Source organism: Saccopteryx bilineata, chromosome 3 (assembly GCF_036850765.1).
Source record: "Saccopteryx bilineata isolate mSacBil1 chromosome 3, mSacBil1_pri_phased_curated, whole genome shotgun sequence".
NCBI classification, from domain to species: Eukaryota; Metazoa; Chordata; class Mammalia; order Chiroptera; family Emballonuridae; genus Saccopteryx; species Saccopteryx bilineata.
The window spans coordinates 141540230-141561301 of NC_089492.1; the positions used below are offsets into that span (position 1 = coordinate 141540230).

The 21072-nt window shown below is 34.0% G+C and overlaps 1 protein-coding gene and 1 non-coding gene across 3 annotated transcripts in view; both read left to right on the plus strand.

The window, feature by feature from the left end:
• LRRTM4 (leucine rich repeat transmembrane neuronal 4) overlaps positions 1-21072 on the plus strand; it is a 900775-nt gene that overhangs the window by 199019 nt on the left and 680684 nt on the right. The window lies entirely within an intron of this gene.
• Positions 15563-15668, plus strand: LOC136332690 (U6 spliceosomal RNA). The gene has a single exon (XR_010730855.1). It is a non-coding gene; the product is annotated as a U6 spliceosomal RNA (small nuclear RNA).

A 21072-nucleotide genomic window follows, 5' to 3' on the forward strand; every position in this document is an offset into this window, starting at 1 on the left:
AGCGAAAGAAGAAAATGTAGAATGTTCTCTCCTGATTGCCTTTTCACTTTTTTTTTCCAATGAAGGAGGAAAGATCATTTGCTGAGAGGAGTGGGGAGGCATATGGGTTCTGAGGAAAGAAATCAATATTTAAAAGAGCTCCTGAAGAAATTCATCAAAAACTATGACCATATTGAGGAGGATCTGGCAGAAAATGGATGAAATTGTATGTTTTGTGAGAGCATAACAAGAGTGGGAGTATTTTCTTATGTGTACAGTCAGTGGTGCAAGACCAGAAACAGTGAAGCTAAATGGCTGGATTCATCCTAGCCTGGGACGAAAGGTGGGTAACTAAACAAGAGAGTTGAGCCTAATTAGGAAATGCTGATAAAATGGTGGCACAGATGATGAATTCTGAATAAAATATTGAGAGAAAATAGTTAATTGATTGGGATAAGATTGGTATGGGAACCTACAATACAACTTTAAAAAAAAGATAACAGAATAACAGTATCTAAGATGGAGCAAAGCCTACTGACTATTAAAAGTTAACATTCCCAATTTATTTGTTGAATTTCAATAAATTCTATTCAGTTATATCACAATGCCTTAGACTATAAAAGAGACCAAACTCATAGATCCAATTCTGTTCTGTTCGTTTTAGCAAGGGAATGTTAAGGAAGTCTTTGAACTTCACTGGGCTAGTTTATTTATTCACAGATTACAGCACTATTTATTTTTGGTACACACTCAATTTATATCAGATGAATAAATTAATAAATGGAATCATTGGAGTTTAAGGATAAATTCAAAGAGTTATTTTATTTATTTATTTATTTATTTATTTATTTATTTATTTATTCAACACTACATTTCACTGCTAAGACATGTAAACATGTATCCTGGCTTTGTTTTGTTTTGTTTTTAATGATACGATTGCATTATAGCAACTAAGTTGTATGATAGCAACTAAATTATTCACTATAAGTAATGACTCCTTTAACTAACTTAAATTGGCCGTCATATATGTCAAGTTAATTTGCCTTGAAAAAAAAAAGATTTAATGCAATTGTGTGTAGCGGTACATCCAAGATTCAGATCTTGCTCTCTTAAAGATATGAGACTAAAAATCTCATCTTCCTACTATGCCATTGCTATTAGTTTTCAGAGAGATTAAAAAGCCTTCTTTTTCTATTTTATTTAACATTTCACTTTTTTACTATTTTGTTGAATTTATTAAGGTGACTCTCATTACAAAATTATACAGTCTTCAATGCATAATTCTGTAATATTCTGTACATTGTTTTGTATGCTCACTCCCCCAAATCAAGTCTTCTTCCATTGCCATTTATCCCATTATTCCCTTACCTACCTCCCCCCTTGCAATCTCCACCCCATTGTCCATGTTCATGACTTTTTTTCTCTTTTTTTGTCTCTTTGTTCAATCCCTTCACCCACTTCAGTCAGCCCCCCAACAGCTATCAGCCTGCCCTCTATCTATGAGTATGTCTCTACTTTGTTCATTTTGTTCAGTAGAGTCCACATATGAATGAAATCATATGGTATCATCAATAAATCAGCAAATAACAAGTGTTGGTGAGGGTGTGGAGAAAAGAGAACCCTCGGGCACTGTTGGTGGGCATGTAGATGGGTGCAGCCACTGTGGAAAGCAGTATGAAATCACTTCAAAAATTTTAAATGAAACTTTCGTGTGACCCAGAAATTTAATTTCTGGGAATTTATCCAAAGAAACCCAAAACACTAATTTGAAAGAATATGTACACCCCTTTCTTCATTGCAATATTATTTACAACAGCCAAGATTTGGAAGCAGCCCAAGTGCCCATCAGTAAATGAGTAGATAAAAATGCTGTGCTACATTTACACAATGAAATATAACTCAGCCATAAAAATGAAAGAAATTTTACCTTTTGTGACAACATCAACAGACCTGAAAAGAATTATGCTAAGTGAAATAAGCCAGTCAGTGAAAAGCCTTTGAAATATAATATAATCTGCAGCAATACCTTTCATAGGACCTAAACATTCTGTGTGGTTAAAAACCTTACATTTTTTTCTAATTTAAAAAATTCTCAAAATAATAAGGAAATAGAGAAAAGAAATTAAATATGAGATGCTATTTTTGTAACAGTTAACATAATGTGATACTGATGAAAAAGAAAATAAAAATTTGAAATAGAGACTCAAAAATTTGTAAAAACTTTATATAGGCCATTTTATATGACAGGAAATGATTGATTATAGCAAACATCTCACTTAAATAGTTTGATTGGATTAGAATACAAAATAAGGAGACCTCTGACTCCCAAAAGATAACAAAAGTAATATTGATTTAAATTGAAAATTAAAATTGAGAAAGAAGAATATAAAATAATTACAAATGTTTTTGTTAATCTACAAGAGAAAGTTGAGCTATGTAAAAGAAGAAAGAGATAGTGCTAAGAGAAGTAATTTACACACAAAATAGTTTATGTATTAGCCAAAGTATATATGATACTAAATATTTGTATCTCACTAGTAATAAAGACATTTTAAATAAGATCAGCAAAAAATTGCAAAATTCTGAACAAATGTAGTAAAGTAATAGAAAATTTCATTCACTGCTGTTATATATAGATCAGAAATGAAACCTGTCAATGTAAACTAAAACTTTATATACTTTAACATAGTAATTCAATACCTTGTAATTATTTCATTAAAATACTCAAAGATATAAAAAGTTATATATGGAAATGAATGCTAATACAAACCGAATAAAACCACAACATAGATTTTTTTCATGATATAAACATCATGTTTTAAAGGAGAGTTTTAGAGAATTATTTTACCATACATATATTAATTGAAAAAACTTATAATTCTAAAGCAGTATATAATGTATGTTTCTCATTTTACCTAAAATATTTTATATTCAAACAGTATTCATAAAAATATAAAAATCTAGGAAGAAAATATATTAAAATAATTACAGTTTTCTGTGTGGTCAGGTATTTTTTTCTTTTATTTTCATCTCTAGCTGTGTTTCTTAAGTCCTCAATTATAACTATTTATTACTTTTAAAATGGTGTGTATGTGTGTGAAAGAGAGAGAAGGAGAGAGAAAATTAATGTTATACTAATTGAAAATTAGTGTTTTTTTTAAAAAAATAATGGTATAATGCTGTTAAGTGCAATTAATCATGTTATCATCTTTATCTTAAATTTATTTAAATTTTAGTCGAGTTTTCAAGTTTGCAGTGGTGACATATTGTAATTGTCTTTGTCTTCTTAACGTCTCACACATCTCCAGGAATACAGCAAACAATTAAATTTGGTTTAGCAAATGAATGAAGTCCATATTTACGTATATGTATATCTCTTGGAAAAATATGAAGCAGACATTTAGCTTAACTAGATGTTTTATATTTGATTAGTATTCATGAGTGTCTGAAATATTGGGGAAAGGTTTTCCTAAGCAATGATTAAAACCCCAATATGGGATTGAATATGTGGCCATGACTCTTGATTTTGTACAGTATGTTCCAGCTATGCAAATTTATAATGTGTTATGGGAAATAAGACAAAGTTAGTATCATTTTTGCTCATTTCACAACATTATAATGACACTTTCTGTAAAAGGTTGTTTTTATTTTACTTTTTTCTTCAAATATTTTTGAAATTAGCCTTTATTTTATTATCTAAACAAAAAATAAAATCAATTTAAACATTTTAAAATTACATAAAAGGAACATGAATGTAATGTTCACATATAAAAATATATCTCAGGCAAACAATTTAATCTGATTCTATTTCATAAACATGAAACACAATATGTTATAAAGTACCAAGTCTAAATATTAAGTTACTAAAAACTAAGCATGCCAAAGTAAACATCTTCAAACTAAAAATGGAAAAGGCATGATTAATTACTAGTTATCAATGTTTCATAATTATGATAGTCAAATCTCACATTATATTCTTTCAAAACATTTTGATGTTCATTAATTTGATGTTCATAGCAATTATAGTACCTAGAATATAACATACACCTTTGTTTTACAGGTAGAGAAATTGTCATATGAAAATGTCAATGATAAATCTAAAATCCCACATTCAATTAGCATAGTGTTAAGATTGGATTTCAAGTTTTTGGTTTTATAATGACTTCAAGGAGACATTTGCACTTAGACTTGCCCATTAGTCCTTGTGTTCATTGCATATGTTTATATGACCCTGCAAAAATGAGGGTATAGTGTCAAGGCACAGCAAACATATGGATGCATTATCTTACTAATTCTTTTTAATAGGCATTTCTCAAATCAAATTGATTCTTGTCCTTATTTCAAACCAACTAAACTGAAGACTCCTTTTGCCTTCAATGTGATTTTTTTGTTCTATTCTCATTTATAGAAATGCATTGCTTCCAGTATCTGAGGTTCAGAATATCAGAGTGATTTTTGAAGCTCTTTCCTCTTAGGTTCTCCTATCTTCTTAAGTTTTTAGTTATTATTTTCCTTTGTGTTGACCATGCCTTTTCTTGTCTCCCCATTGCTATTAGTCTACTACAGATTGTAGCAACCTCAAAGATAGACAACTTTAGGAACCTCCACAATCAGTCCTATCTTTCAAACCACCATGAAGGCTAGGATCCATTAAATATTCTTAAAATGTTGCTATGGTCATGTTACTGCTCTAAATAATATCATTAATGTTTTAATTAATTGTAATCTACATTTAAAAAGACATTATCAACGACATTCAAAGACCACTTATAATTTACTTCTAATAAAACTCAGGAATGGACTCTGTACCTTGGCTCTTTCAGACTACATTTTCTTTGTACAGGAGTATAAGATAGGTACCGATATATCTATAGGTAAAACAATACAGATAGATACACATGTATATATTTACACCTCTTGGTGCAGCACTTTGATGCTGTGAAAAATAAATAGAATCTATGAATTTTGTCCTTTTTCTGAATGTATGTTATTACACAACGATAGCCTAGTTATAGCAATTTGTGGCTATACAAGGTAAAAAAAAAACTAGTAATTAGTAAGAATAAATCATTTTGGTATAGCAGGTAACCTTTTCAACATGATACTTTGATAAGAAATTCTCCCCCAAACATAAGAAACCCACAAGGGAGTCTGGAAACAAAGCAAAACATTCAACATTTACTCTCTTGTCCACTGTAAATTATGAAAGGAGGTGTTAGTATTATAAATTTCATCCTTAATTTCAGAAACATCATCCCTATTGTGGCTATTTTTATAAGAACTAGAATTAGTTTAGTTGAGGAAAGATTCCCAAAGATGCTATTGCTCATTACCTACCCTATAAATGCATATGGTATAATATATAGCACTTTCATTTTATTCACTAGGCCATAGCATAGTAAACAATAGAAGCAGGTTACTAGGCATTTTTGTGTTGATAAATACAATGTCCTTTTATGAGAGAATCATATTCTTTCTAATAGTCAATATACATTTCATTGAAATGGGGCGTTCTACAGTGTTATGAGAGTATGAGTTAAGTTGTTTTTATCCATTCTATTTTTATCTTCAAGTATAATTAGCCACTTGAGGAAATAGTTGGCAACCTGTGCCAAGGAAGGAAACAGAGAAGTGGGCATTGTCTATGTGCCTGCCAGCTTCCTGTGGATTGTGATCCTGTTCCCGGCACTGGCATTTAACATGGAGGTGAAGAGAGGTGAAAGTGCTGGGAGAATATCCAGCTCCATCTCTAAGAGGCTCTCAGCCTATGGCTGACTAGTGCAAAAGTATGAAAGAGTAGCTCCCTTACCTAGAACTGGGAAATAGTTTGAGCTTTCTCACAGCTCATTTATACCATAAAGAGTCCCTGTAGTACCATATTTCCCCATGTATAAGACGCCCCCATGTATAAAACGCACCTTAATTTTAAAGTCCAAATTTTTTGTTTGTTGTTTGTTTTGTTTTTTTCTGAAGTTGGAAGCGGGGAGGCAGTCAGACAGACTCCCGCATACGCCTGACCGGGATCCACCCGACATGCCCACCAGGGGGCAATGCTCTTCCCATCTGGGGTGTTGCTCTGCTGCAACCAGAGCCATTCTAGTGCCTGAGGCAGAGGCCACAGAACCATCCTCAGTGCCCGGGCCAATTTTGCTCCAATGGAGCCTTGGCTGTGGGAGGGGAAGAGAGAGACAGAGAGGAAGGAGAGGGGTAGGGGTGGAGAAGCAGATAGGTGCTTCTCCTGTGTGACCTGTCTGGGAATCGAACCTGGGACTCCTGCATGCCAGGCCGACGCTCTACCACTGAGCCAACCAGCCAGGGCCCTAAAGCCCAAATTTTCTTTAAAAAATGTATTACGTAAAGTTATTGAACTCTAGTTTTATTCATCATAAAATTCATACAACTCCTCATCACTGTCAAAACTCTCATCTGTGTCTGATGATGAATCACTATCTTCATATATTACCTTGTCCTCAGTTTCATCTATGGCATTTGAAATGCCACACTTCTACAACACTATATAAGATGCACCCAGTTTTTAAACCTCAAATTTGTTGAAAAACTATGTATCTTATACATGGAGAAATATAATATTTGCCTGAAGATTGAGATTCTGCTTTAAATCACTCTGCTGTTTGTCTATTGCCCTTCTGCACCCTGTGACTTCCATTCCCTTTCCAGTGTCCCCTGAGAGCTTTTTAACTTTTGTTAAAAAGAAGTCTCAAACAAGACTCCTGGTATTAAGGTTTCTTTCTGAGAAACTCTCATAGTCATATAGTTGATTAGTGAGAGTTAAGTTTGGAACAGCTACTTAAAATATAGTCCTCAAACCCACAATAGTAACAACACCTAAGAACTTATTAAAAATACACTTTTGTGACCTCACCCCAGATCCAATGAATAAAACTTCTAGAAGATATGTCCAAAAAATGTGTATTTTAAGAAGTTCTCCAAATGGTATATATGCGTGCTAAACTTAAGAACCACGTTTCAATGTAGCTACTACTAAATCCTAGTCTGGAGCTTGTTAATATTTTTGTGTCTCTCTTCTACTTCTGTTTTCTCTACCATTCACTCATTTTCTTTGCTTCCCTACCTCCATTTTTTCCTCCTTTGCATCTATCTGCCTAGCTAGCTATCATCTATCATTCACAATCATCTCCCCATCAAGAGAAATAAATAAAACTAGCTTAATTTATATGCTTTCTCCTTTACTTTTTTATAGGCTTGCCAATAATCTCAAAGAGTTTTATTCCTCTTGCAGGGAAAGAAAGCATAATCAATCAGATTCTTTCTCCTTCTACTTCTAATTAAATGGGTAGTTTGGATCATAAGTTATTGTTGCTTACTAGTTATTCTCATGTTTCTGTTTTTCTTTCTGGTAAAAATCAAACAATTTAAACAAAATATAGTAAGAAATAGTCATCTTCTAAAATAATATTTTGTAACAATTTAATTAAAATATTGTTACAAGTGATGGATGCTTTAAGTGACTGTTAAATAGTATTAGATTGGTCATATTTAGTTATTTGGCATTCATATACAATAGGTATAGTATCTTGAAAACTTGCTATGTGCCAAGTACTATCTAGTCTTAGGAATTATCTTGTTAATCCTTGTAGCAATTTTAGGACTTGGAGCTATTATCACACATTTACAAAGGAGGAGACTTAAGTTGGAAGAGATCAAATAAATTTCCCATATTGTTTATTTTCATGCAAATTTCTCATGGCCTATAGACTCCAAGAAAGAAAATTTCAGAAATGAGTAACCTGTATTCTTTAAAAATCCATTAATAGGTTTAAAGAACTTACATTAAATCCCCAAATAGATTTTTAAAACTGGAAAGTGAAGGTAAACCATAATTGACAAAATAAATAGGCAAAAATAGCTTAGAATTTTTAAAAAATGAAGAGTGACTTTTTCTGATACCCAATATAATGTACCCAGGGCAATGCACTTGAACTAATCGAGCCTTGGCTATAGGAAGAGAGAGAGAGAGAGAGAGAGAGAGAGAGAGAGAGAGAGAGAAAGGGATGGGGGAGGGTGGAGAAGCGGATGATTGCTTCTCCTGTGTGCCCTGACGGGGAATCAACACAGGACATCTACATGCCAGGCAACACTCTACCACTGAGCCAACCAGCCAGGACTAGTACAGTTTATATAAAATAAAGAAAAAGTTAAAACCATCTGAATACCTAAAAACAATGACAAAGCTTTACATATTATGATTTGGTGATAAAGTAAAAAATTATTTAGTTTCTAAATTGCATTATTGAGTTTATAACTATGAAGAAATGTTTAAAACATATATTGAGAAACAAAGATTGTGCATATCTTATTTTTTGCTAAAAAAACATAATGCCTTGAAAAATTTATATCAGAAGTTAACATCTATTAACTGAAGGTGCTAAAAAGTTAGTTATTTTTCAGTTCTTTAGTTTTAATTTTTGCATTTTCTAATATTGCTATATAATTCATATATAATATAAATAAGATCATTTTTAAAAAAAGAGTTTGAATTTAATATTTTCACGCATGTGTGTTAAACTGGTACTTAAACATTTAAATCAGCACTTTGTAATGCTGAACTCTTATGCAATTCAAATTCATAAACAAAAGTAGTTATGAATTTTACTTAAAAATATAAAGGCAGGCCCTGGCCGGCTGGCTCAGTGGTAGAGCGTCGGCCTGGCGTGAGGGGGACCAGGGTTCGATTCCCGGTCAGGCACATAGGAGAAGCGCCCATTTGCTTCTCCAACCTCCCCCCCCCTTCTTCTCTGTCTCTCTCTTCTCCTCCCGCAGTCAAGGCTCCATTGGAGCAAAGATGGCCTGGGCACTGAGGATGGCTCTGTGGCCTCTGCCTCAGGCACTAGAATGGCTCTGGTCGCAACAGAGCAACACCCCAGATGGGCAGAGCATCGCCCCCTGGTGGGCATGCCAGGTGGATCCCGGTCCAGCGCAAGTGGGAGTCTGTCTGAGTGCCTTCCCGTTTCCAACTTCAGAAAAATACAAAAAACAAACAAACAAACAAAAAAATTATAAAGGCATATGTGTAAAATTAATTAGATATTGTTTTGATTGGTTTAATGTTACCAATTAGGCTTCCTGCTAATAGTTTTCCATTTAGACTTTTAGTTTGTTTGCTTTTCTATTTGTCGATTTTAACCGAAAAGATAATGGCTTGCACTAAGGAACAACAAAAACAACTTCTTTCTTAGTCTCCTTAACAATCTGGAGTTTCCAAGCCAGGTTGCAATAAAATTTATCTTGGTTTGGAAGGTAGAATTATTGTGAGGCTTCAGGGATACCTACCTGTATTGTCACTTTTAGACCAGTAACTCATGTTAAAATATAGCTCTATCAGGCAGGAGGAAACTGTCTCTTCTCAAACATAAACACCTGGAACATTGCGAACATCTGATTACAACTTAGTTCTACGTAATTTCCTGGGATAGTGAGTATTTTAAATAAGGAGGGTCATGCATAAAATTAATTGCAGTTCCTGGATTCACAGAATAATCCAAGGGTGCTGCAGATCACTTAATAATTGCCAGAGTAATCTGTCTTCAGTGTGTTAGGTCAGTGAGGGAGAGCTTGAATTTACTGTATTTTACAGTGCAATCAAATGTGGGCAGCAAACACGCTTTCATCTGGCCATCTGGTAAGTTGTACATCAAATTAGTAATATGACTTTACTCCTAAAATCTAATTATTATTCAAGCATTGATAGGGAGAACTAAACAAATAGCTTCAAACTGCTATTTCATAAAATGGAAGGTCAGACTCTGCATCAAGAAGAGTAACTGGCTTCACATGAATACTAAACAGAGGGAAAAAAAGAGTTATTCTATGTGATAGAAGCTTCTCTCAGTACTGAGTGGTGTTCATATGATTGACTAGGGATTATGACATGCTTACGCACCTTGATCCTTCATGTTACCTTACAGTGTCACAGATTTCTAACATGTAATAAAGGTTACTTCACTAATAAAATTGTACCAAATGAATCAAGGAGGTTACCCAGAAAAAGATCAACAAGAAATATCAACTATTCCTTAAAGTATTTTCTAATAATCATTACAGTTATGAGCCCCTTAACAATTTTTTGTTCAAAATCAGACCTCATATAGGACTGTAGTCCCATAAAATGATAAAGGAGCTAAAAATTCACTAGGCAATAGGCATTTTTCAACTCCATTACCTAATGATGTCATAGCTGTATAATTGTCCTAGGGCCATGTGTCACTCATGTGTCTGTGATGATGCTACTGTAAACAAACCTGCATGGCCAATCTTATAAAAAGTATAGCACATACCATTCTGAGCAGCACATAATACTTGATAAAAATAATAAAGGACTATGTTACTGGTTTATGTATTTACTAGACTATACTTTTATTGTTTGGAGTGTACTTTTTTTCTTATACATACATATATGAAAGAAATCTTTGCCACAAGACAGTGTGCCCTGTAACGCCAACAGCATCCTCAGGCATCTGTTTACCAAGTCACTTGATTTCATCATTTTTTCTTGTGTTTATAATATAAACCATAATCTCTTGTGGTTTTGTACAGTGACCTGCTGTACAGACTTGTAGCCTAGCAGCAATAGGCTATGTCATATAGGTTTAAGGCTATATACCATTTAGGTTTAAGTACACTCTGTGATGTTTACACAATGACAAAATTACCTAGTGATCTATTTCTCAGCATGTATTCCTGTTGTTAAGCAGTGCAAGAATGTATTTTGTTTTAAAAATATGTACAATTACAAATTTTTACAAAAATACATCATCATGAATGAAATGTATTGTTCTGTGTATATATTCCTTCATTGGTTTTCCTGTTGCTGTTTTATGGTAGTGTGTTCTTCTTTTTGTTCCAAATTGGCTTGATTCCTGCATCCTTATGACACACATGACTCACCAAGTAGCCTGGGTTAATGACTAATTATGTCTTCTATATTTTTCTGTATGTTGTATTTATAAATTTGGGGAAAATAAGACTTTGGGTAAAGCATAATTACTACTCTTTCCATTTGTTTTAATCTTATTTTTATCAATCAGAATGATGATTAGAGTTTCTTCATCTTTTCTTTTTGACCATTCTTATGAAATTTATTTATAATCACTTTCTAGGTGTTTATTTAGTTGTGAATGGAAGATTTTCTTTTCTTTTTCAAATTTCCAACAGCTTTTATAGGTAAATATTGCTGGAATGGTATTTGCCTTGTATGCAGCCAATAAATGCAACCTGACCATTAATTTTAATGGTTTTTCACTAGTTGCTAAAATAAACATAAATAAGGCATTATCTGTTTTATGTTTTTATTATTTTATGTTCTCATTGCATTTACTAGATCCTCCAAAACACTGTTGATTCTAAAAATGGAGTTAACCAGTATCCCTGTCCACCTCCTCGTATTACAGTAAATGCTTTTAGTGGTTTGACATTTATAATCATATTTGCTGTCAGTTTTAATGGTCTTTTATTTTTATTTTTATTAGAGTTTTATTTTAAGTGGCTGCTGTACTTTATAATGCCTTTTCATTTAATTTTTCTCATTAATTTTTGTATGTAAGATTATATTGATAAATTTTATCTAACCACCTCTGTATTCATGTTTTACTTAATGAGTTCTATATACTTAAATATAATTTTTCTTATATTAATGTTTTCTACTTGCTATTACTTTTGTGTACTTTTGTAACTATATTTTTAAATACTATTTAATCTATGGCTATATTTATTTCAAAATATAGGTTAATTAGATATGCATTAAGATTGTATATAAGTGAAAGAACAAAATTAATATTATAATCCTACTAACAGAAATAATAACTTCTAACATGTCATTTTTATATTTTCCCAGAAATATGTATTTGAAAATTTGATATTTCACTTTGAATAGTTTTAATTTATATTTACTTGACAGAATACTTATAGCTTTTCATGATATTATATATATGCCTCTACAATTTAATTTTAAAGTTTACATTTATTTTCATTATGATTTTATAAAAGCAGTTTAAATTTTACTCTTTTTGGTTGAAACTTTATTTGAGTTCTTCCAAATTTTCTTGGCTGTGTTAAGGTACTGTTAAAGAACTGTTAAAGTTTGATTATCAGGTCAAAATGTATGCTTTTTAAAATTTTTAGAGAGGTTGTGTCTATTTTTAAAGTCCAGGTAATGTATGAAAAATTGTTAATCTCTGCAACTGTAGCAGTAAAAGAGAGTGTATATGTGTCATTTATATTCTGCATTTTGTTACCTATCTGATTTTTATTCACATATTTTACAAATATTTATTGAGCATCAAATAGATAAGATGCTCTTTAGGCATCATTAACAATGCAAATGGAGAGAGATGTAGATATTAATAGATATAATTATATAGCTATAGCTACACATATTATTATATAGCTGGTAACTTATTTGGCCATGTTTTAGATCAATACTACCAAAATTGTGGCCTGCAAACTTATGCAATTCACAAACACTAAAGTGAGATTAAACATTTATAAAGTTTTATAGCAATTTAAAAGAGTAATTTTGTGTTTACTAAACTTAAATACAATAATGTAGGTGAATGTGTATTTTTTAATTTATATTTTTATCATTTATTTTTATTATATTTTATAAAACTGTATACTCATGACTAGTTAAAAAACACTAATCTTTCACAACATATAATTTGAGAAACATTATTTTAGTAAGTTAGGTATTTTTCTTTTTGTACTTACAAAAATCTCTATAAAAGTAAACAACATATAAAACACACTCATAAAAGTAAATCTACATAAAAGTAATAGAAATAAGTAAATAGTGTTTCATAGCAAGGAACAACTTCTAATATTTTGGTGAATGTATTTGCTCAAGATCCTGACAGGAAATAGCTAATAATTAAAATGAGATTTTAAAAAGCATTTAACAAATATACTACTTATAAAGGCATTAAGGTTCATGGACCAAGGATGCTGAAAATTTCTGGACTTGAATCAGTGTGAAACCATCATATATCATGGGTCTGAAAAGGGGACACTTGTTACTGAAAATCTATGGAATGTCTAGCTTTAAGGTGTAACCACTTGACAGGAGTTATGACCTCTGGTCAAGTCATGTAACTACTATCAAATCATAGCCTACAAGGACAGAGCTGAGGAATAAACACTTTCAATCTCCTTCTGTGCTTCCAAGACTGTGAGTGCCTTATATTGGCCAAGCCAACTTAAAGCCAGAGTGCAAGAGAGCCTGCTGATATAATTCCAGAGCAGGGAGAAGAGGGTGAAGATATATAGTCTACTGTACATGTCTTTTACTATTTGGAGTAGTGTACAAATTAAGAAACATCTTATAAATATTAGAAAAAAATGATCAAACTGTCCTTATATTCTGACACTAATTTTTAAAAATCTGTTGTGATTATTTCCATATAAGTAAATATACATAGAATAGTTTCAATGGCCACTTATTATTTAATCAGCACTCTACTATTGCTTATTTATATTTTATTGCATTACTCAATATTATAAACAATAAAAACTTCATCTACATCCATTTTTTCTTAATGTGTCTTTTTGTCTACATTCATTGTTTTTTAATGTATTTCCAGATGTAGACTCTCTAGGTTTTTGAAAAATTTTTAAGCTTCTCATGTTTATTCCAAGCAATACTGTACTAATTTAAAATTTTTACCAACAGTATAAATGAATGTCTATTTTTCACATCCCAGTTACCTGTGTCTACATATAAGTACGTAGACTTTTCCCCATACACATGTACATATGTCCACTTGCAATAATCAACTTTTATCTGTCCTTTTGTTGGGCATGTAGTTTCTCATAAATGTATATTTACTTGACAAAATAATAAAACATTTTTTTATCATTTTAACCATTTGTATTTCAGTTTCCAGTGGATTTCATTAGCATGTTTTATTTTGTATCAATGTTTCAAAAATTAATTGTCAAAAGCTCATTATAAATTAGTGTTAAGTAAAAGCTTTTACAATCATGTGCATTGTATATTTTCCCTAAGGTGTTTCTGCTTGGTTTTTTTTTTTTTATTAATCACAAAATACATAATTTTTCTCAAATCTATATTTTCTAACAGTTTCTGTTTTGTTTGATCTTAAAATATAACCAAATTTCCTTATATTTAAAAAAAATTATAATTTATTTTCAGTTAAACTGGTTATTTTTGCTTTAGTACTTTAAGAATTTTAGTACGTGGTTAAATACATTTAACAACCACTATATTTGGGATAAAGTCCCATTACCTCACCTAGTGCTACTCCTTTATAGTCAGACTCTGCCCTGTGCTATACCCCGAGCAACCACTGATCTGTTCTTTCCCTCTACTTTGCCATTTCCAGAATATTACATAAAGGAATCATATATTATGTAACCTTATGAGAATGGCTTCTTTTACTCAGCATAATACCTTTGAGATTCATACAGGTTGTTAAGTGTAAATATAGTTTTGTTTTGTTTTTCCATCGGTGAGTAGTATTTCATTATACAAAAATAGCACAATTTATTTATTCATTCATCCAGTGAATGACATTTGTTTTCAGGTATTATGAGTATTAACATAACCTCTATAAACTTCAAGTACAGATTCTGTGTGAATGTAAGCTTTCATGTCTTTAGGGTAAATATCTAGAAATGAGATTACAAATTTATGATGAATGTATATTTAACTATAAAAGAAACTGCTAGACTATTATTTTATGTATTATCTAGAGTAACTTTATCATTTGGCATTCTCACAAACATTTGAGCTTTTCAATTGCTGCAGTCTCACCAGCACATGGCATTGTCAGAGTTTTGTTATTGTTTCATTATAGTATTTTTATCATGTAATCTCATTATATTTTAATTTGCATTTCCCTAAGAAATTGAACATATTTTAACCCTTTTAGTAATGAATTTTTTTCATGCTCACTGAACCCCAGGAGTGATTTTTTTTTCTTCAAAAAATGAAATTAGTTTAAGTAGTTTTATTAACTTAAAATCATGTTTGTTTGATAACCAATTTATAGAAACAAAGAGAACATACATTTGCCTTTTTTTAATGTTGCCTTACACATTTTTTATTTTTCTGAAGTGTGAAGCAGGGAGGAAGAGAAACAGACTCCCACATGCGCCCAGCCGGGATCCACCCAGCATGCCTACCCAGGGGTGATGCTCTGCTCATCTGGGACGTTGTTCCATTGCAACTGAAGCCATTCTAGTGCCTGAGGTGAAGGCAATGGAGCCATCCTCAGTGCCCAGGCTGACTTTGCTCCAATGGAGCCTTGGCTGTGGGAGAGGAAGATAGAGATAGAGTGAAAGGAGAGGGGGAATGGTAGAAAAGTATATGGGCGCCTCTTCTATGTGCCCTGGCCGGGAATTGAACGCAGGACTTCCGCATGCTGGGCCCCGACGCTCTACCACTGAGCCAACCAGCCAGGGCCACCTTACACATTTTAAAATAAATCGATCATACTCTGAATGGTCAGGAGGCAGAAGGACATACATGAATATTAGTACTACTCAAAGGGTTTAATGTGTTATTAGCTTTATTTACATTATTTTTTAAGTGAGAAGTGGGCAGCACATACGCTAAATTTGGAATGATACAGAGAAGATTCTCATGGCCTCTGTGCAAGGATGACATGCAAATTCATGAAGTGTTCCATATTTTTGTACCAAGACACTTAATACCAACACAAATATTATACAACTGTATACAAAGTTGTATTATCTAATGAACTGTAAAATAAATCTTTACTTTTAACACACACACACACACACACACACACACAGAAGCAGGGAGGCAGAGAGACACACTCCCGCATGTGCCCCAAGCAGGATCTAATTGGTAAGCCCCCCATGGTGTGATGCTCTGCCTATTGGGGGCTGCTGCTCCGATTCTCAGCAATCATGCCATTCCAGTGCTGACGGGGATGGCATGGAGCCATCCTCATTGTCTGGGGCTAACTTGCTCCAAATCAGCTATGGCTGAGGAGGGGAAGAGAGATAGAGAGAGAAAAGGGAGATGGGGAGGGGTAAAGTAGCAGAAGGGCATTTCTCCTGTGTGCCCTGACTGGGAATCAAACCCAAGACATCTGCACACCAGGCCGATGCTCGGCCGCTGGACCAACTGGCCAAGGCAGTGTTAGCATTCATTATCTCTTCTTTGACAAGATCTGTTCATATCATTTGCCCTTTTTTTTTTTCTGTTGGGGTGTTTTTCCCTTACTGTTAAGTTTTTAGAGTTCTTTGTATGTTCTGGATACAAGTTCTTTTTGGATATATGATTTGAGAATATTTTTCCCAATACGTGCCTTGTTTTTATCTTCTCTTACCACTACATTTCTCAGGAAAAAAATTAAGTCTATTAAAGATCAATTCTCATTTAAAAAAATATATTTATATAGTCTTTGTCTTTCTTTTTAACTATATGATTACTCAATTTATATTTAATATGATCATTGATATCTCTGAATTTTTATTTTCATTTGTTGTATTTTATTTTTCAATTGTTTTTTTAAATTATTTGTATATTTTTTATAATTTCATTTGAATTTTTTATTCAGTATTTTACTATTTATCTAATTTATTTAGTGTTTTCTCTAGAATGCTCTGTCTTTAGGTTAATCAGCAGTTTGATTTACCCATATTTATCCATGTATAAAACATGCCCTTTTTCAAAAAAAGCGGCATCTAAAACTGGGTGCATCTTATACAGTGGTTATAGATTTTTTTAAATTTACATTTCCTGCTTTTTAACACTTGTTTTTGCATTCATTGTTGTAATTTTTTTTACTTCTCTGGGTGTGGACAAGTCCTGCTGGGGGTGAGGATGACGGAGACACAAAGACCCGACTCTGGTGACAGGTTCAGTGACGCAGATCCACTTTATTCAGGAAGCAAGCTAGCTTATATACACAGGTTCAACCTATAGGGTGTTACAGCATGTCCTTCATAGCCAATGGCTGAAAAGATCAGGGAGCTGCATGGTTGGCGCTAGGTCACCTCCTTATAGTGGACGAGCTTCCTTCCTGGGTGTGCCCAGGAGGTTTCTGGGAGCTGGAGTATTCTCACAGTATTGCATCAGCCACAGATGCTAGGAATACGCTCTGTGCTCCACCCACATCTGGAGACAATTTGACACCAATAGAAAGAGTAAAGAAATCACCTATAGGAGAAGTTTGTACCTGGGTAAAAAGATCCTGGGTTAGTATTAAGATTGAGATCAGTGTCAAGTCCCTTAAGAAGTGTGGCATTTTAGCCCTGGACGGTTGGCTCAGCGGTAGAGCATCGGCCTGGTGTGCGGGGGACCTGGGTTCGATTCCCGGCCAGGGCACATAGGAGAAGCGCCCATTTGCTTCTCCACCCCCCCCTTCCTCTCTGTCTCTCTCTTCCCCTCCCGCAGCCAAGGCTCCATTGGAGCAAAAGATGGCCCGGGCGCTGGGGATGGCTCCTTGGCCTCTGCCCCAGGTGCTAGAGTGGCTCTGGTCGTGGTAGGGTGATGCCCCGGAGGGGCAGAGCTTCGCCCCCTGGTGGGCAGAGCATCGCCCCTGGTGGGCGTGCCGGGTGGATCCCGGTCTGGCGCATGCGGGAATCTGTCTGTCTCTCCCCATTTCCAGCTTCAGAAAAATACAAAAAAAAAAAAAAAAAAAAAAAAAAAGAAGTGTGGCATTTCAAATCCCATAGATGGAACTGAGGACAAGGCAATATATAAAGATAGTGATTTGTCATAGTGACAAGCTAATGTGGGTGTCTTGACAGTGATGAGGAGTTGTATGAATTATATGATGAATAAAACTTGAGTTCAATAACTTTATGTAATATATTTTGGGCCCCAAAATTAAGGTGTGTCTTATACATGAAAGCATCTTATGCATGAGGAAATACAGTATATCTTGGCAAAGATTTCTTTGAGTTAACCTATTTGGGATTGTCTGAGCTTCTCAAATTTGTGAATTCATTACTTTCACAAAGTTTAGAAATTTCAGTCACTATGCTTAAATATTCTTTTCTGAACCACACTCAAGTTGTCTTCTGGTACCTGTAATAATACAAGTATAAAAATTTTGGTATTGTCCTATAGGTGCCATGTCCCATGTTCACTTCTTTCCTTAATCTTTTTTCTCCCTGGTGTTCAAATTGAATCATTTCTATAATATATTTTCAGGTTCATTCACATTTTCCCATGTAATTTCCATTAATTTTTATGAAATCCATTCAATTATTGTTGGTTCTAAAATTTTTGCTTACAGGTGACAGAAAAACAATGATGTAGTTAAAGGAAATTAGAAGATCTATTGTCTTTCATTACCTAAAATGACAGGAGGAAGAATTGGCTTTAGTGATTACTGGATACAGAGCTTAAATTCAGTCTTTCTATCTATATTTCTCCCATTTTCTTTCCTCTGAATGCCAGCTTCAAACTCATTCAGTGTAAAAGAGTTTTAATTATATCCAGTATATCTATATTGCAGTCTTTTGATAAGTAAGCAAGAGTATGTACTTTGATCAAGTTTTGAAACCTTGAGAAAAACACAAATAACCCAGTTTGGATCATCTGTCCATTCTCAGGATTCTTATTGTGGCTACTGGCATAGGATCCTAAATTTGAATCAATTTAAGACACATCCTACTTGTGTGACTATGGAGAAGAGTTGGTTAACAGAAGCAGAGAGAATAGTATTCATAGGTGTGGAAAACAAGTAAACAACCTCATTTAGCTAAATGGCTATTTTATTTTTATTTATTAAGTGACTTCTACAGCAGATAGTCTACCATACAATTTTATATACATTATTTTTTAAATAATCTTTTCCTTTTGAACTAAGTAATTTTATTTCTATCTTCCCACTAAAAATATCCATTTTAGTCAGGTTAAATAACAATCTAACCTAGTATAATTAAATAATTTGTTTAAAATTCAACAGTTATGAGCAGCAAAATAGAGATTTGAATTTCTATATGAATCTACAGCTTTTCTACTCTACATTATACTAGAGTTTCTCAACTCTGGCACCACTGATAATATGGGATTCTTCTTTGTCAAAGGTCCTATCTTGAGCATTGTAGGATGCTTAGCAGATTCCCTAGCCTCTGCCCACCAGAAATCAGTAGCAATTCCTGACTCCACAGTTGTAACAATCCAAAACATCTCCAACATTGCTAAATGACCTCTGTGGTAAAATGATGAGAACTATTTGAGCTACCATTTGAGAACCATTGCATTACACAGCTAATTCGTAGCATGTGTCATGTTCACATAAATCTTTCATGATGCTCCATAGAAAGGAAGTATGACTCATAAACTAAAACATATTTTAAAAGGCTCTCTAGATACTATAACTTCATGGTAAAGTTCATTGCAAAGGACATAAACCTTCCATGATGCTGTGATGCTTTATCTGTCTTGATCCCAATGCCTTTGTAAACTCTAATGAGCTCTTTATACTGTTTGGAAAATTATTATTCTCTATAAGGAACTTTTCCATCTCAAACTTAGAATAACATTCTCTTTTCTTTACTAATGTTACTTTTCTGTCCTTAAATGCCCCTTTCCTTCACCCTGCCTGGTAAACTCCTACTTGTGCCTAAAAGATACACCTGAAAAGTCATTACTCAATACAAATGCACAGTCTTCTTCCAAAATAAACTATTTTATCTTAGTGGCCTCTTGCTGTTTTACCCCAATTATCAGGTGGCATTATTTTTTTCATTTATTTAACAGATATTTATTGAGTGTATTCTCTTGTGCTGAATGACAACATTTGTGGTTCTTATCTTCATTGAGCATAGAAGTTAGTGGGGGGAAAAGGTTAATGTGATTATCAACAAAAATGGATTGTTTTAAATGAAGTATGGATTGTTTAAATAACCATAACAGCTGAAATAACCTATAATAGGAAAAAGAATGTCTTGCATAGAGGAGTAATAACTCAGCGGATGCTTCAAATCTAAGCAGGTCCACCAGAAAAACGAAAAGCATGGACATGAAGAGGAGCATCCTGTGCAGAATGAAACCATGGCCAAAGGCTCAGAGCCCTTGCCAGGTAGCTCGCTTGGTTAGAACATTATCCCATATGCCAAGGTTGTAGTTGGATCCCAGTCAGGGATCAATCAATGAATGGATAAGTGGAACAATAATTCAATGATTTGTTCCTGTCTCTCTCCCTTTCTCTCTCTCTCGAAACCATTAAATAATTTTTTTATATAAAGGCTCAGAGGTGCCTGACCAGGAGGTGGCAAAGTGAAGATGCTGAGGACCTAGGTTCTAAACCCAAGGTCACCAGCTTGAATTCCGGGTGGCCAGCTTGAGCATTGGATCATAACATGACCCATGGTGACTGGCTTGAGCCCTAAGATGGCTGGCTTGAAGCCTAAGGCCATTGGCTTGAGCCCAGGGTTGCTGGCTTGAGCAAGAAGTCACTGGCTCAGCTGGAATCCTTGGTCAAGGCACATATGAGAAGCAATCAATGAACAAGTAAGGTGCGTCAACTATGAGTTGATCCTTCTCATGTCTCTCCCTTCTTGTCTGTCTTTATCTTTAAAAAAAAAAAAAAAAGCTCAGAGGCAAAGAGAGTAAGTTTTCATTATGTTTCATTCATAATGGAGTTGCTATACCAACAAAAGTCCCAGCTCAACTTGATCACAAATTTTGAGCATGAGAAGAGAACTCTGGGAGATTTTCTCCACCAGGGTATGTTCAACTAGACTCAGGAGTCCCTAAACTTTTTATACAGCGGGCCAGTTCACTGTCCCTCAGACCCTTGGAGGGCTGCCATGTACACTGCTTCTCTCACTCACCACCAATGAAAGAGGTGCCCCTTCCGGAAGTGCGGCGGGGGCTGGATAAATGACCTCAGGGGGCCGCATGTGGCTCCCGGGCCGTAGTTTGGGGACTCCCGAACTAGATATTAAAGATTATGTGCTAGTCTTCATGTCTTCCCCTTCTTGTGGCTCATAGAGTGCCTGACTCATGCTAGTTATTCCAGAAGTATTTTTGAGTAAGTGGATCCTTATATTCCTGATAATCCATGGGATAGTAAAATATATGCACTGTACATCACTGTGCCCATGGAG